Source organism: Thermobia domestica, chromosome 15 (genome assembly GCF_964235325.1).
Source record: "Thermobia domestica chromosome 15, izTheDome1.hap1.1, whole genome shotgun sequence".
Classification (NCBI taxonomy): Eukaryota; Metazoa; Arthropoda; class Insecta; order Zygentoma; family Lepismatidae; genus Thermobia; species Thermobia domestica.
Window position 1 is genome coordinate 148,562,869 of NC_137468.1, and position 17,937 is coordinate 148,580,805.

Genomic DNA, 17,937 nt, shown 5'->3' on the forward strand with positions numbered 1-17,937 from the left:
TTATCGATAGAAGGTTCGATTTCTTCATCTCCTACTCAAAAGCCTAAGACAAAGTTTGTTTCTCTTTATACTAAGCTGCAGTCTATCTTGAAGGAAGTCACATCAGTTTAGTTTTATTTCAAATTTTTTCCACCCTCTGTGGTATCTTCGTAAATAGCTTTCTGTCGCTGCTGCTCTTCTTGTTTTTTTCTTTCTTGTTATAAGACATTCTTAAAATGTCAAAAAGGGACTACGGTTGATCAGTATTAGACCGTTCATCTGTGGTGCGTGGGGTCCTTGTTCCGATACCAGTACGCGCCTATTGAAAATTGTGGTGGACTAACACTGCGTGAAGAGGTTTTCTCGGGATTATTCTGTTTCCCTCCACTTTCTTCATTCCTCCTCTTCATTCATTTCCATATTCGTTGTCTGCTTTAGCCTATACGCAGTTCCATGGAACGTAAAGCTCAGATTTCATTTCTTTTGAAATATCAAAATAATTAAAAAAATACAGTTTGCGCCATCAAGAGCAGTATCTCTATCCTTCGTGATTCTGGAACTCGATGAATAATTAACACTTCTGACCAGAGTATATACACTTATTTATTAAAACTAAAATACAATGTAACAGTTTCTATGATATAAATGTCTATGCTCTGAAGATCTCTTTCAATTAGTGTTTGATGAAGAGAATGTTAAGTTAATTTAGTTTTTAATAAATAAGTGTATATACACTGGTCAGAAATGTTTATTATTCCAAGAGCAGTATGTAATTTTTTATTTAGAATGTATCTAATAGCGTGGATTAGCAAGTATGTACATTTTTGGTACAGAGTTTGCTATTTCCCACCATAGTTTCTCTAGGTACTACCTTCAGCGGGAGAAGCTCAGTTACAGTAGTTCAAGGTAGCACTTTTCTCATGGTAACTCAACTGCTAAGAAAGTAAATACAAGACCTCAGGACATGATTTATAGGTCATTGACTTATTATTGATTACAAAACAGGTTACGAGTCAATCCTTTTTAGCTGAGCAGTGTTAAACTGTCATAGTTCTACTTTAAAATGGAAAATAACAGGGTCTTTTAGGGTCAGAAGAGCATGCTTTGTCTTGGAAGTGGAGCAGGCAATCGTGACATTGCTTCAGTGACTTGACCCAGGTGTTTTTTTATGTAGTTACCATGCTTTGTACCCCTGGAATAATTGCCTTGACGAGCATGGTGACATATGTTCAAAATATATATTTACAGTGTCTTACTACTTGTGAATATACCTTGGAAATAAAGTTTATTTGTGGGAAGTCTTCGTTTATTTTTTTAATTAGCATGATAACACATACTACCGAGTAATTTATGGTTTAAAATAGTGACACAGTGGCTGCAAATTTGATTATGTAACGTAACAAGTATTTCCAAGGGGATGCCTTATACTAAAAGAGAACGATAATGAATGTTTCATAGTTTATTTTCTTACGTTTGAAAGGGATGCTGAATGCTTACTCTTTTCTTCCAGATACAAGAAGCACAGTCCTTTTTACTTTATTGAGAAGACATTTTCCTGTAGTAACATCAACTGCGAAGAAGAAAGACACAGCTGGAACGTGGAGACCCACAAAATACGAAAGCCAACAAAGATTCTCCTTTTTTCATGTAAAGGTAAAAATAATATCATTTACTTTCATATATGAAATTAGAAATTTGTATAATAAGCTAGTTTCAGGCCTTGAAAAGTAAGAAGTGGGTGCTACACATCCTTAGAATTGTGAAATTGCTCCAATATATTCTTGTCATGTCATGATTTCGTGGGTAAAATCACTCTTCGCGGTATATACTGGGTATTGTGTTCGTGTGCAGCAACGTACATATGTAAGACTAAAAAAAACGTTAGAACTAGATTGAATGAACCTCTTAGAAAATTACGTGAGGGCAAAGAGGCTATTTCGTATTTCTCAAGACACCAGCAAAAAACACATCACGTACAAGACTTGAAAGTATTGCACCAAACAATCAGGAACATGGAAACGAATGTATTTAAACCCTGCTTCATCTGAACAAAATATTCTAGGTTTAACACCGATAAAGGGAATTTGGATAAGGATGGGATGGTATCATCTAATTTTATCAATAAGAAATAGTCTAAGTAATGAGTTAATATTTTTATTTCAATAAATGTACATAGTTATATTACTGGCGTGTACAAACCAATTATTCACTCCTTATTTGATATAAAACTTGGAAAAAACTTTTATTTTACTGTTCTAAAAAAAGTGGACCATGTGGTCTTATATTCATAATAACGAGCCACAGAGCCCTGTTGAAGGAATCCTGATAGTGATTCCGAAATATCGCTGAAGTTATTAACACTAGGAGGCGAGAATTTTAATAGCTAAAATATAGCATCCTTAACTGTACTTCCTTACTATAACCGGAGGTGGGAGAAATTTACTACTTCCGGTTTTAATATTAATTTACGTAGAGCAAACACTGTTAGGTATGTCGAGAAGCAGCTTTACATAATCAATTTAGTATTGCAAGAATAAGAACCCATTTTTTATCTTGAAACCGTATTCAAACCGGAAGTTGCAAAGATCAACCACTTCCGGTTTTAACGTTGATCGCTATAGAATTGAAACGGTAATAGATGGCAGGAAGCGGTTTTCTGCAATAAATTTAGCGTCTCAATAGTATTTTGTATTTCTAATATAAGGTAAGTGCACCAATAGCTGACACTTTAAGGATGCATTTCTAAATGTAATGCTTTGGTTTGTAAATAAAACAACATAGGAAAATTATGCCTTTAGTAACTGAAAGGTTTAAGTTTAAGGAATGGTTTTCAATTGATATAAGACCTTCAGATAAACATATATGCGTTAAAGAAATTTATATGGAACACAACCCACTTGTACCAGTTGCTGACACGCAGAAAATACCAATGACCCAATGCCTGACATAGTAATGTACCAAAAGCTGACAGTAAAATGAAATCATTTATTAGTAAGAATAACATCACGTATTCTTTTAAAATATAGGTTAAACAGAAGTAACAGATTTATAATAGGTAGAATATGTTTTTTGTTTAGCATTTATTCAAATATATCCATTTAAAATATCAAGACATTTCTTACCTTTTGTTAACGCGATAATTCTCAATTGCTTCTATCAGATATGCCCCCAACTTGGAATCAAATCAGATTTAGGTGAATTGATTTTTTTTTCAATATGTCTTCATATGCATACAATAGCTTGTCTTCAACTTTCGGCCAACACCAGCCATATCTAGTCTTTAGCGTAACTTTGACGAAAGCTTCGTTTTGCTTAGTCTTCAAAATCCTTCCTGGAAAATATTCACTTTTATATTATAATATATTTCTTCCACTCTGCCGATGTTGCGACTGAAACTATTTTCTCTCTCCTACTCTTTAAGGTAGGCGTGATTGTATGATGCGGCCAAAATAAAGATCTTTTAAATGGCGAGAGAATTAATAGTATCAGTACTTTTCTTTGCTCCCTGTTCATTGTTAGGAACGTCAGTTTCTGTAGTTTTCGAAGTCCTTGGAACTGAAAACATAGTTTGACTTCTATTTTGATGATTAGAAGTTTTAGTTACTTCTGCAACTTGTTCTTGCGTAGAAACGTGTGTTCCTGTAATTTCCGAAGTGCTTGAAATTGATATATTAGTAGTGTCATTCGTATTTTGTTGAGTAGATATTTCATCCGTAACTTGTTTGTGGTTTATTCTGGGTGCAGAAACATGTCTGCTACACTTCTCTACATCCATAGGAGGAAAAGATTTTTATCTTCTATGTTGCGTAAAAGCGTGCCATCACAATCGGAGATTTCTTTTAACTTTCTCAGTACAAAGTCTTTGCTTTAGGAAACACAAGAATTAATTTATTTGGCCGTGATGAGTTTCATTGGAGAGATTTCCGGAAGATATCTCTCAAGTTGTTCCTCCTTTCCTGAACTTTTCATAGTCTACGTTATCAGCGTTAAATGCGTAGAGACCACATGCTCTGAATCCATTTTTTATTGCAGTAAGAGTTATTGATATTTTCATTGTATTTTTCCAAAAGAGGTGCAAAGTCTTCATTTCTTAGCTTTCTACCGTCATGTTTGATTCTCCACTGATGCACACCACATTTCCAAGCGCTCTTGAGTGGATGGAAAACTGAAACATCCATCGGTTGAAGAACATGAGAGGAATTCGGATACAAAGCTACAAGCACAATACCATTGTTACTCCAAAAATTGCTTAGAGGCTCAGTGAGATGCGATGCATGACCATCAAGGAAAACCAACACAAGAGTTTTGATATTTGACTTTTCAAGCCATGGTTGAAACACATTAGTCATATATTCATAAAATGTCTCTACTGTCATCCAACCTACTCAGGTCTACCAATACCCCAATTCTTAGGCATTGAATTAGCTACAGAAGCTGGTATTCGTTTGCAACTCTATACAAACATCGGGGGAGCCAATATACATGCACTAGTTGTAATCAGCATTGTAATCATACATTCTTTTTCATCATTGCTTGCATATGTGTATATAGTTTTTTCTTCCTTACGAACTAACACCTTATTTGCTTTCGGAAACGAAAAGGATGCAGTCTCGTCTGCGTTAAGAATTCTGGATGGATCTTAAGGTGCCTGGATAAAATACCACACTCTCGGTTGTTCACACACCTCGTCTCATCTGGTTTCCAACTACAGGAGAAAGTGCCACTATCTATCTGTGTTCGTTCTAATCAATGAAAAGTTAAAAAGAAGCAGATCACGAATTTTTATTTTGTCTTAAATCTGTTTCAGAACAACCACATTTTTTTTCTGTAAAATGACGTTTGCATCATTGCGTTGCTCAAATCCATTGAAAATGTTTATGTCAGGTCTTGGTACAAAACAGTATTTTGCTGCTCTAATAAGTGACAACCCCTGTCAGCTTTTGGACCGAGACATCCAAATTTAGTGAAATTGATACCAGAAGACAAGTGTTACTTTCTCGTGTAAATTATGTATGAAATTCATAAATTAATGCCGTTATGCTGTTTACCAATGCCTGACATGCAGTGTCAGCTACTGGAATAACCCTACACAAAAGGACACCAATACTTGACACCCCCCTCCTGAAGCTTTAGAATTTGAAATTGAACAAAATTTTCCTCCCGCAATTCACTACACTGTTTCACCAACACAATACATATTCAACATGCTACTGAACTAGAAAAAAATCATAAATTAACATAAGAGTAACAAGGTAAGTAGGCTTACCGTTTTTCTTAGGAATTCTTCTCATTTTTGCATATTTCTTCACAGCACGTAATTCAACTTTGTCATACCTCTATCAGTTGGCACGCAAATTAACCACGACTAAGCAAAATGTTGCTAAACCATCAAGAAAAGTGTGTGCGCTGAGAAATCTGTTAATGATCACAAATAACCTTATTGTGTTCAATTTAAGATAAAAGTGTCAGCTTTTGGAGCAGTGTCAGCTACTGGTGCACTTACCTTATACGAAGAAAAGGAGAGATAGAAATCTACAATAATTTTCGATTGTAATACTGAAAAAAATTATGGCATACAAACCAAACTCCTTCACGTGGTGTACACGTGGCAGTACTACTTGTTTGTACATACAATATATCCCATCAATAGGTAATTTAAGAAATTATAAGACACTATTCATAAATTGTGTAGTTTGTCACGAATTATAAATAACAGCAAGAACAAATCTAATATTACTAATTACAATTGCACAGTTACTTTTTTAATTACTAGTTTATATATACGGTGAGTCATTTATAATATTCAACCTTAAAACGGAAAACCAAAAGAGTGAGAGAAGCGAAACTGTGACAAAGCAACTAGAAGATAAGGGTACACACATATTAAGCATCAACACCCGGAGAACAGTCTTGCCAGTGTAATATAAAGTTAGGTTTTTCAGAAAGCAAATTGCATACCATCTTATTACAAATTGCAAATCTACGCTTAAAGAGAAAACAAACAACCCTAGTTTCCAGTGGTGGAAACTAACAACCCTAGTTTCCCAAACATGAAAAGAAAAAAGGGGGCGCGGTTGCTCAGTGGTAGAGCGTTCACCTCCGGTGCTTAGGCCCACACAGCACACCGACGTCCAATGTACATCCATTTAACGTCCGGGCAAGGATTTACGGGATGTCCAGTGGACGTGTGGTTTTGGTCCATACAACGTCTAGTGGATGTACACGGGAGAGTACAGGTGGCACAGTTGCCGTGCATCTACTGGACGTCCAGAACGTACATATTATGTCCACTTCTGGTACCAAAACGAACTAATTATGGACGTACAGACGCCCAATGGACGTTCAGAGGACGTGTTCTTTTGGTCCATACGACGTCCACTCGATATACACAAGATGTTACTTTGGGACAGTTGCCATGCATCTCCTGGACGTCTTCGGAGTTAATTGGACCTATTATGGACTTCAAACTGATGTAGAGGATGTCCATATGTGGATATCATTGGAACTTGAACGTACAAATTGTGACTATTTTGGTCCTACACGGGCCAATTATGGACTTCCAGTGATGTTCTAAAGGACTGCCACAGAAGAACTATTTCACTCGAAGCCCGCTACGAAGCCATGCTATCTAGAACCATCTATTTCTAACAGACGTTACACTTTTACCACATCAAAGTGGCATCTAAATAACCTTATTCCATCAATTTTTACCATCAGTCAATAAGTACACACGTCAATATTTACACTATAAAGTTCTATGTGCAACAAAGAAACAATGGAAACAATGTGACATTACTATGGTCACGTTTTTTAAGAATACGTTTAGTTTAATAATCAAAATTCTGGTTGTGTTCCACAAAAAAAAAAAAAAAAGTTTCGACTTTTATCTACTAAAAGGTCAAACTATTCGAAAATTATGTATGAATAGCAAATATAATTTCAATTTTACATTGATTTTTTTTTTCTAATTGAAGTTATACCATATATTTATTCATACATTACTGATCCTCCTCCTTTAATAAAAGTCGGTGGGTTTTACACCGTGCCAATAAAATTAAAATATTCTACATCATGTAGTTATTAATAAAAATCTAAATAAGTTTGAAATAGCATGTGCCCTTTACAGCTATATTAAAAACTACAATAATGCTTCCTTATTTCCCGACAATAAGCACTGAAAATGAAATTAACAAAGTAAAGTATTCTGCCCATACGCTTCAGTTAATAGAATTTGTATCTTAATTTATAATCTTCAAACCTGCATCCTCTTCCACTGTTTGCATTTGCGTAGAGAAATATCGAAAACAGAAAACTCTATAGTAACACTTTCGTTTCATTACCGCCACCTTCCCCATTTCTGTGATTGATGTAAAAACCTCCATCGATTCAGTCTGAAGTTTCATAGCGTTCACCTCCGGTGCTTGGTGTCCCTGGTTCGATCCCAGCTCGCGCCGTGTGGACTTTGTGGTGGACAAACACCGTGCTCGTGGGTTTTCTCGGGGTTCTCCCGTTTCCTCCCACTTTCTTCATTCCACCATTTCACTAATCTCTCATCATCACCGTCTCCTTTAGCCTAACCGCCATAACCGTGAGACGTAAAACTTAAAGATTTCATTTCATTTCCTGAAGTTCCATAATTCGTTTCTGAAATATCACTTCTCTCTTTTCCTTTGTATGGACAACAGGCTGGACAGCTAATCTTCTTCTTCTAGCTTTTTAACATTGTCCCCAAAACCTCTTTTTTTTATATTATCGTACTCATAAGAAATAATAACTTAAACATGACGTCCCTTAATGCCCGAGAACGTTTCAAATACTTAACTTTGAAATTGTATACATTATAAAAATAAGGAAGTCGTAACAAAAAGAAAGAAATAAGATGATAATACACTTTATTGAGTGACCTGTCATTACGTCTTAAAGTTCTTAAAAGTTTCCTTATTTATTTTCAAGAAGATTGTAATTTTTTACATTTGTATACAAAGAAAATACATAAAACTATCTAGCTATTTAAAAATAGTAAGATATTTCGCTATAAAACTATCTAGCTATTTCGCTAGGGCCCATGGGCACAAGACACTGAAATCTGGTCCTGTACACAATGAGTGATTGACTTAAGTCCTTTCTTATTGCTGTTCTCCACATTTCTTTTTTCTGAAATCAAGAAAATGGGAAAATTAATTCTAGATACTATCAACATCAGAACGATCAAAATTATTAAAAAAAAAACAAATTATGAGCTTGTAGTTAAATAAGTTTTTATGTTTAATTTTAAAGAGTAAAAATTACGTGACCGGGGTCGGGGATCGAACCTGAGAACTTCTAACTTTAAACTATACAAACGAGACTCAAAGGTACAAAGTTAAAATTACAAATTCCAAATTGACTCACAAATTACAAAATGTATTGTTATTAAAATGTGTTTGCGTAAGCATTATGAAAGATTAAGCACTTAAAATAGCATGTTTCAAAGGAAGCCATGTCTTCTGGACAATAGAAAGAATGTGTTGAGATGAATAATTATGGAAATTTACGAAATCATATTACGGAAAAAAAGGAAGAAAAGCACTTTAAGAAATGCATGCCCTTACACTTTTTTCTGTTATGACAAACTATTACAGAATTAGATATTGCAGTTGGAAGAAAGCTGAAAAATGTATATAAAACCAAGAAGAGATTCAAAGTTTTCTACTGTCAAATGAGAATTGAGCCGCCAGCAAAGCAGAAAAGTACCCTCTGATGCTTACCACAATTGGGTGCAACACTGCATGCTTTCCACTAATCTAACATGTTCAGTGTCCTTGCAGGAATCAACCTCCAAAGCACATGAAATCTTCCTAATTATAATGTTTGTATATAATCCCTAATGTATACCATAAAGCATAGTCTATTTATTACTTTATTTTTCTAAAACTATATGGAATATAAAACTTTTTATTGAAAAAAATCTATATTTGAAATATTGTATGGCGCGACATCATCATTTCACATTCTTAGAATGACACTGAGAAAGACATATTTTGACTTCCTTTTTTTATTAACTCCATCCGCCACAAATCACAAAGGAACATAGTGCTTGGAGAGAGTCTTGTCATTGCAATGTGGGAAACAAATTTACTATAAACGGTTACGGTTGTTATTTAGTGTTAAAATTAATTTTAATTTCAAAAGTATTTAAGAAAATCTGAAGGAAAAGGAAATAATAATAATAATAATAATAATAATAATAATAATAATAATAATAATAATAATAATAATAATTGATTACACAAAGAAACTGCCTACCTGAACACATTTTTCATTAAAACTAAAATCATACCTTAGCCAATTCCAATTGGGTTTTACTACATGCAAACAAACTGAGAAAGTGAATGGTGAGCTAACAGCAACAGCAGATCATAGCATTCTTCAATAAACTACAGCATACTCCCGATTATACGCTGGCGTCTCCCGGAAAAAAGTTAACTCAATAAAGCTACTGCACGAGTCATACAGAACGAGACTGTTTAAATATAGAGTATAAATTAACTTACAGTATCGTACCTTGGCTTCACTGTAAATATACACTTTTTCGTTGATTGTTTTACGTTGTACTGAACAATACCGGCACAAATATTTTTAGTGTTCTGTATACATATTTGCACGCTTTTTCTTACGTTTTACGTACAATACAATAAGTTTTTAAGCTAGGACAATTCTTATTTTACGAACAAGTATTGTTTGTCATTTTCAGCTATTCGCGGTGCCTCTGCCAGCTAATTCCGCGAATAATCGGGAGTTTATTGTTCTCTTTTTCTCTACTGCTGCTTGTTCGGTTAACCTGAAAGAGCTTTCAACTAATAAGAAAACTTTGAAAACTGAAATGAAATTACGAAAATATTGAGCCCTAAGAAATTACTGAGTCTTTGCAGAATCATTATCCCTTCATTCATTGGAAAACTAAAGAGAACTCTAATAATCTCCAACAGAAGGATAGATTCTGGATCCGAACACCTATACTATATGTCGAAATTTTTATACTTTTTACAAGTTTCAAATTTTTATAAAAAGTCTGATTTGAATGCATAAAGATAGCAGACGATTTCTGCTTCAAACCAAGTAATTGCCCAAACTCAGTATCTCAAACACATAGTTGTAATTATAAATACATTATTGCACTTTTCTCCAGAAAGGCATAAGCAGATATGTCGACTTTTGGCGAAATCAAGATATTTTGCCTTTTTAGCTTTATCATTTGTGAGCAAAAGCATATAACTATAAGGTTTTAGCAAGATATGAACCATAGCATTTCATTCCTTTTCTGTAATGAAAAAAAAAAAAAAAGATCTGAATTCGCCTTCAGAGCTACAAATCGACGCAGAAAAGGGGCAGTTTCAACAGAGTTAGCAGCTAATACTGAATAGATATTTCTACCAAATCCTGTACTGTTGATCTACGAGGTTGCTGCATTGAACTGTCGAAATATGTCTAACAGCTAAAGTATAACTACTTGTACTCCTGTAACCCTATACAATTTTGAAAGTAATACAAATTATATAAAACTTTAATATTCTCTTTCGCATGGATCCTCACGAAGCACAAAATTATGCACAGAACTTATTCGTTATTTCTTGAGCTTCATATGTTTTAATAATAGATTTAACTAAGTTGAAAAGTAAAACGGGATTAAAATATATTCGAACTTTGGAACTTCTAATAGTTTCTAACAAAATAAAGTGCCTTATTAAATCCATCAAATTCAGTTCAGCTAGTTTTGCATTTCCCGACCAATGCATATGCCTAAATAGGTGCAATGTGCGTGCAACGCGACTTATCACATGGAAGTGTTAGCGAAGCTTGTCTAATATAGCTCATTTAAATGAGATACTTACTTTGTTCCTTATCTTCAGCAGAAGCAAGGCACACGGAACTAACGCCAACATCTTGCTTCCTAATAGATTTAGTTACTTTAGGTCGTCCGAAGTGTCACTGTTAACTTCTGGTGTTAAAGGCCTTTGTTCCTTTCGTTTACGTAAACGTCCTTCATCGTCTGTGTTCAGATCTGAGGTGTACTCAGCCTTTCTCAGCTTGCTACGAGCCTTGTCTTAGCTGTCTGTATTAAATAAGGAAATTTAAAATAGAATTAAAAGTATGGAAATTTATGTAACTTTCGATTTTTATATACAATACACTTATATGTGCAGATATCGTTATTCTGTAACACTACTTTTACTTAAAAAGCTGTAGTAGAATATTTTTAATACTTATACGTCCAAGCTTATTTTATTTTTCGAAAATGTAAGTTTTATTTACACAGGTTGAATCAGAAGGTTGTTTACAACGCTTGAGGCGAAATTCTAGAGATCAACAGGAGAACAAAAACCTCAAAGACATCGTGTCTAGCTCTATTTACATGCGTTTTCGTAATTCTAACCGGCAAGACTAACCGTGATGTTACCTAACGCATAGGTCCTATCCAACTTCTTTCCAATATCTCATACCCTTTCCCTTCAGTGCTGAGACAAATTAGTGTAAAAGTCACAAATAAAAATAAGTTTCCCCGGAGTCAAAAGAGGACCCAGTGCAAAAATGCTAAATTTTCGTCCCATTTTGATCTAGAATCACCTCCCAAGCGTAGGAACGACTTTTTGATACATTCCGTAGATCAAAATTTCTCTCCTTCCCCCCAAAATATATCTACTCAAAATTAAAAAAAAAATGACTCGTTAAAGGTTTCGATGCTCGAATGTAATACTATGGAAGGAAAAAATGAAGCACCTTTAAAAATTGAGCTACAAATGTGAATGAGGTCACAGTGTTGGGCAATTGTCCAGTTAGAAAAAGCTACATATGTGAGCAGGGATAGAGAAATAAAAGGATAATTTATAGTACGTTATTTATGCATAAAATCTTTGATTTCAAGTTCTTTGCACACTTAGGGTTTAGAATGATATTTGTGACTTCTATTGTTCGAAGCTGAACCGTGATAATCATCCTAAAAGAATATACGAACTTCTAAGGTAATTTTTGGTAAAGTTTTATTCGAACAACTTCGTTCAAATGGACAACCACGGGCAACGAAGGCTTGCCTGCATCCTGTCTACTACTTTAAGCGAGTGTCTTCCCAGTGTTAGAATTAAATTTCATCAATAGGGGAGCCTTCCAAAGACGTAGAAGAAAGGTGTTTGTAATCTAAGTCAGAGTGGGCTGTGACGATATATAAACCAAAAAAATAATAGCTCAACACACATGCAATGAAGAAAATAAACGAAAGTACTTTTGGCGATTTTACATTGGTATCCTCGTTGTTACTAATAGAGTGAATACAAAAACACTGGATTCACGAATGGTTAAAAAACGGTAATATATATATAAAGCAAGAAGAGCATTAATACATATCACGTCACTACAGTAAAAAATAAAAAATTAACCAGTATTTTATTTATTTATTTATTTACTGCTTTTCAACCATTTGTGAAGGAAATACCTATGCATCCTTTTTAAAATGGTAACAACCTAGGATGACGATGTGAAATTGCAGAAACTACTTGAACAACACCCACCCACCCTATATCTATCTATCTATCTATCTATATATATATATATATATGGTATTATAAAAATCGTGGACAAGCTCTACAGGAACTTCTAGAAGTCAAAAGGAGACAAAATAAATTATCTTGCGTTTTTTCCTGTGGGACATCCTTTCATTGGAAGAGTCCTTCTAAGGGTCCAAATTTGAATTTTACATTGGCTTTTAGGCAACTTTCGATTAACAATTTGCCAGGAAAGGAAATAGGATATTGGAAAGAAATCGAATACGAGCTGTTCATAAGGTAACATTCTGCTTTTCTGTTATGCAGTGCGCAGATACAGGCTTGCAGTAAAACTGGACCATTAGGTCAAAATAGACATGCTAACTACAAACATTTATCTGAGTCCTGAATGACAAAGTAACGAGATGTTAATTTATGAATAAGCTTTATCCTACTTCTTTTCAATACCCCACACCCTTTCCTGGTCCTTTGTTTTTCGAAAGTTGCCTATAAACCGAAAATAAAATTAAAAATTGAGCTCCTTGAGCGACCTTACCAAGGAAAGTAGGGCCCACAGGAAAAAAAAAAGACTCTTAAGGTATGAGCTCTAGGTAAGTTGCTGATAAAAATGAGGATATTACACAGGCGTATACGATATACTAAAATCTAAAGTATTAGGAATGTAGCCTACTCACAATACAGTACAATACAGTTCAATTACTCACCGTCGAGCAAGACATGATATATTATGTGTAATTGAAAGGAAAAATGTTATAAGGTAGATATTTGTAATCGACTTCAAAAATGTTATCTATCTAACATTGAGCCGACTTACTACGAAAATATATTTATCGCACATTAAATGTGCAACATAAAAATTGTACTATTTTTTTTTTAATGAGATAAACATATTTGAGTCATTGCACGTCAAATTATTTCACTACAGCCCATTTTCAACCCGACCCTTTTCTTTCAAGTAAATTTTATTTCCGTGTTATCCTGGATAAAAAATCATTAACTGTCTTAGAAGAAATTATGAAATCAATTACAATTTTAACTACGTCCATTATAGCTTACAATTTAGCCTTTAAATATTAAGACTAAAACCAAATCTTTAAATATTAAGACTAAAACCAAATTGATGATGCAATTTTTTTTGACAATTTTTCATATTTCAGACTCGTGTCTCTGGTAACATGCTACACGTATGAACCTAACACTGCATTTCTACTAGGACAGTACCGCAAATGCCATTTAATTCTGGAGATGGTGTGCTATGGACTTTCAAAACTTACAACCATTTGTTGACTTAAACCGAAACAATTAGCCATAGACCCCAAAAACGTATGATCCTCTCAATACAGACCGATTATACTATCCTCAAACCAGCTATAAGTCTGTGACGAAGCAGAGATACGAAGGAGGACCACCGTTAGAAAGTTCCCCCTTATTAACTGCGTCTTAGTTATTTCGTCTCCGCTAGACGACCTTCAGAATTGGAATTTACAAACAAATTCTATATAACAAACAAACTTCGTTACCACCAAAGTTGGTTAATAAGCAAAGATAATAAAAAGGAAAATTTAAAAAAATTCAGTTTAAGAAAATTTAAATAATAGAAATTACTCTAATCAAAAGGTGAACTAAGTAAATAGGAATAAATTACATGTCCGAAGGAAAGCTTAAAATTAAATCGGATAGTTATTAGTACAAGTCCATCGGTGATGGAAAATAACGTTAAACTTTCTTACTGTGAGCTCACACACATGTCCCTCCACATCACACCGCTCTGCCCCGAAGGAACCATGACAAACGCCATGAAGTATACAAGGAGATGAAAATTTCCTCTCACACGAAAACAAAGTAGGAAGAAAGTACTTAATTCGAATGAAAATAAAGTACAAAAAAAAAAAAACTGGAAAATACCGAAATAATGAAAAAAAAACATAGGATGTGTTAACCTATATTACTTTTTCCTTACTAAATCTTCCTCGTTATTGGAAATATATAATATAGTAACGTTACTAAATAATATATGGACGTATTTATGAAGTTTCGCAAGATATCAATACGCATAGATGTCGAAGAAAAGACGCTGCTACATCTCCTACTCCCAGCTTCTAGAAATCTGAGAGCTAAAATCTTTAACCAATGACATTTCTTCTATCCACCTGTGGCAGATGTGACGAAGAAAAAAATATCACTGCTAGCCAGGGCGGTAGCCAGCCCAAAAATTTAGGGGGGGGGCCTGATCCAACCATATTATAGTTCATATCTAAGCGTATCGTAAAATTTTTAAAGGGGCCAGCAAAAATTTAGGGGGGCCCGGCCCCCTAGACCCTCCTGGATACGGGCCTGCTGCTAGCATTTGCTAGTAATTATTTCAACTTAATAAATATAAAGGATATTGTAAATAATAAACTTTACTATTATGATCCAAAAAAAAAAAAATGATGCTATAGACCTTTTACGTTCATTTATTAACTGACATTTCTGTTTCTTGGCAAAGCGCTGATACTTAAATACACGATAAAAAATCTATACGGAAAAGGGTATATAAGACGTAAACTTACTGATTAACGTGGAATCCGAACCACCTGAGCTCTCGCCGGTAATCGAACTCGGGTCTCGCACGCCAACTGCTTAGCCACGGACGAGCTCACTTCCGCAATGTATTTATACTTATGGTATTACTGCTGTATTGCCAGAATACGAAAATAAGAAAAGGAATATTATTTAGTTTCTCACCCAAAATACTAGATATTGGCCCTGGCTCACTTGATAATGATTAATGTTCGAAATACCATGTGAACGTATGGCATAAAAGCTAGTCCATAAAACACTGACTAATTTGTGCTACGTGGCCAGTAAAAAGCACGAATGCCATCTAACCGAGTCAAAACAGGAGAGCAGAAACAGCGTCCGTAGGGAGCAGGCACGTCAGCGGCGATGAGTATACGCATAAACGAGGATGGTGGAAAACAATTTCATCTAACAGTTCATTTCATAAAATGCACGCCTTATGTGTTGCACAGCTTTGGGGGAGGTACTACATGCAATCCGAAAAAGTACCAAAATGTACTAAATTAGATTATACTCGATTAGGTTTGGTTAAATGTTCCTCTTCTTTTCTGTAGCTTCAATTTGTTTACACTAGTCACAATAAACTTTTTGCCTGTTTAGTAGACCATGCCTTTCACACAATTTCGACAACTGACATTCATTTTTGTATAACTTCATAAAACTCAATCACGATATGACACAACCTTGTCATTTACGCACTGCCTTTCCCAAAAATCATAACAAATATACTGCCAAATAGTCCCTTCCGCCCGGCAAGGTTCTAGATTACTGGCCCCCCTTCCCATTGATCAGTAATAAAGACAGAAAACAACGTGCCCTGCGGGGCTCTAACCCGCCTTCACCCGCTAACGCTCCCTCGGCAATACTGTATAAGTTAAATGTATACTCTTTAGTACAGAAAGAAACATACCCAGCTACTAATCTGCATGGGGGACCAGTAATCTAGAACCTTCCCCTTCCGCCCCCCATATATATAGTGTAGCTTACAATATCAAAAATAACTAACGACAAGTATTTTGGTAACCATCACCCTCAACTTACTTTTACTCACGAACCAAAAGAAACTCTCCAATTTATCTGGTAAATTTTCTAAAATTGGTCCGGCGATACAGTAGTTAACCCATACTGAGCCCTCCTGAAGTCAATCTGCAAGTAGTAATGGAGCTTCTCATTTTGTGCATGATCGGCTAAAAGAAATACAAAACTCTAATCTAACCTGGGAATGTAAGAAATCTGTCAAAATTTGGTAGAACCGTCTTCTCGAGTAATGTCGAATTGAGTCCTGAGCTTTGGTACAGAAGGAACGAACCTTACTAGTATCTTATATGAGGGTGTTATTACACCCTTCACCATCTGAATTCACTGATATATATATATATATTACCAATTCCCATGTGCCTATCTACGTTACCCCAGCCTATAATTGATAATGAGTTACTTTTGTCCACACACAAAAACTTTCAGTTGTAAAATAAATGGTGCAGCGGAATAAATCTATATAAACAAATCACTCATCATATCTTACCTTTTTCGCAGTTCCTATTCTCTCTTCCTTCTTCAATCCAACATAGAACTAAAAGTATTAATATCACTGAAATTTCTACGCTTCTCAACCACTGAATTCAAACTTGCTGAGAGTGCGCTGTGCAAGGATCTGCGCATGTGCCGTCACTAACAATTGAATGTTGTTTTCCGTACGTCCCTTTTTTTATCCAGATCATGTAGCTCCGTGGACGTTTCATTCGTGGTTTAAATATTGACATCCAATGGACCATCCACTGAAGTCCAGAAAATGGATATTCACTTCTGAACGTAATATGGACATCCAATGGACCGTCCACTCAAGTTCAGAATGTGGATATCCATTGCCGAACGTAATATGGACCACCAATGGATGTTACGCATAAGTCAATGTACTAAAACTGGACGTTCTGGATCTAATATGTACGTCCACTGGCTGTGATGTGCTCTGTGGGGGGTTCCTGGTTCGATCCCACCTCGCGCCGTGTGGACTTTGTGGTGGACAAACATCGTACTCATAGGTTTTCTCGGGGTTCTCCCGTTTCCTCCCACTTTCTTCATTCCACCATTTCATTCATTTCTCATCATCACCATCTCCTTTAGCCTAACCGGCATAAACGTGGGACGTAAAACTTTAAGATTTCATTTTCATGGAAAGGAGAAAAAACTTGGAATGCTTCTACAATAGAAATGATACGAGGCAAGCTTATCGAATGTACACCTTGTCTCAAAAAGGTTGAGCGCATTCTTTATTGCTGTTTCGAGGCAAAAATTTTCTAAGTCCAACTTCGGGTATCTTCGGGAAAAAGTAAACCAGATTCGAACCTCGAAGCCAACCTTTGCAATCGGGAAAAATCTTGCAGATGTGTTTTTCTTCTTTTAAATATAATAAGACTTGTTACCAATTATATGTAAAAAGCAACATTGATTGAAATACTTAATCATACAATATTTCGAAACTTTGTATTATGTCAGCACATGCTTGTTTGTCATTTTGCTCTCCATACTTAATGGAACATTTAGATACGTAAACGAATCTTTCCATATGTAAAAGAATGGTGAAAGTTAAGATATAGAACATTATTCTCTCCTGAGTACTAAAATAAAAGTTAAAGTAGAACAAAAACAGCATTTGCAGTGGATATGAATGTAATTATTATCTTAAATACTCCTATATACCACTAGAACTATTTTTCGAAAAGCGCTTGTGTTAGCTCAGTGGTATGTCGTTGGATTTCAAGTCGTAAGGTTGAGGGTTCGATTCCCCTGTGGGGCAATGCTCTTTGTATGAAATTCTATTTTCCGCAATGCATGAAAAATTATATAAAATAATTACATT

At 35.0% G+C, this 17,937-nt stretch overlaps 1 long non-coding RNA gene across 1 annotated transcript; it reads right to left on the reverse strand.

The window, feature by feature from the left end:
• Window positions 1–8,066: 8,066 nt before the first annotated feature.
• Window positions 8,067–16,729, reverse strand: LOC145671915 (uncharacterized). The gene is made up of 3 exons (XR_014128575.1): window positions 16,603–16,729; window positions 10,851–11,071; window positions 8,067–8,133 (listed from the first exon to the last, which is right to left on the reverse strand). It is a non-coding gene; the product is annotated as an uncharacterized LOC145671915 (long non-coding RNA).
• Window positions 16,730–17,937: the final 1,208 nt, after the last annotated feature.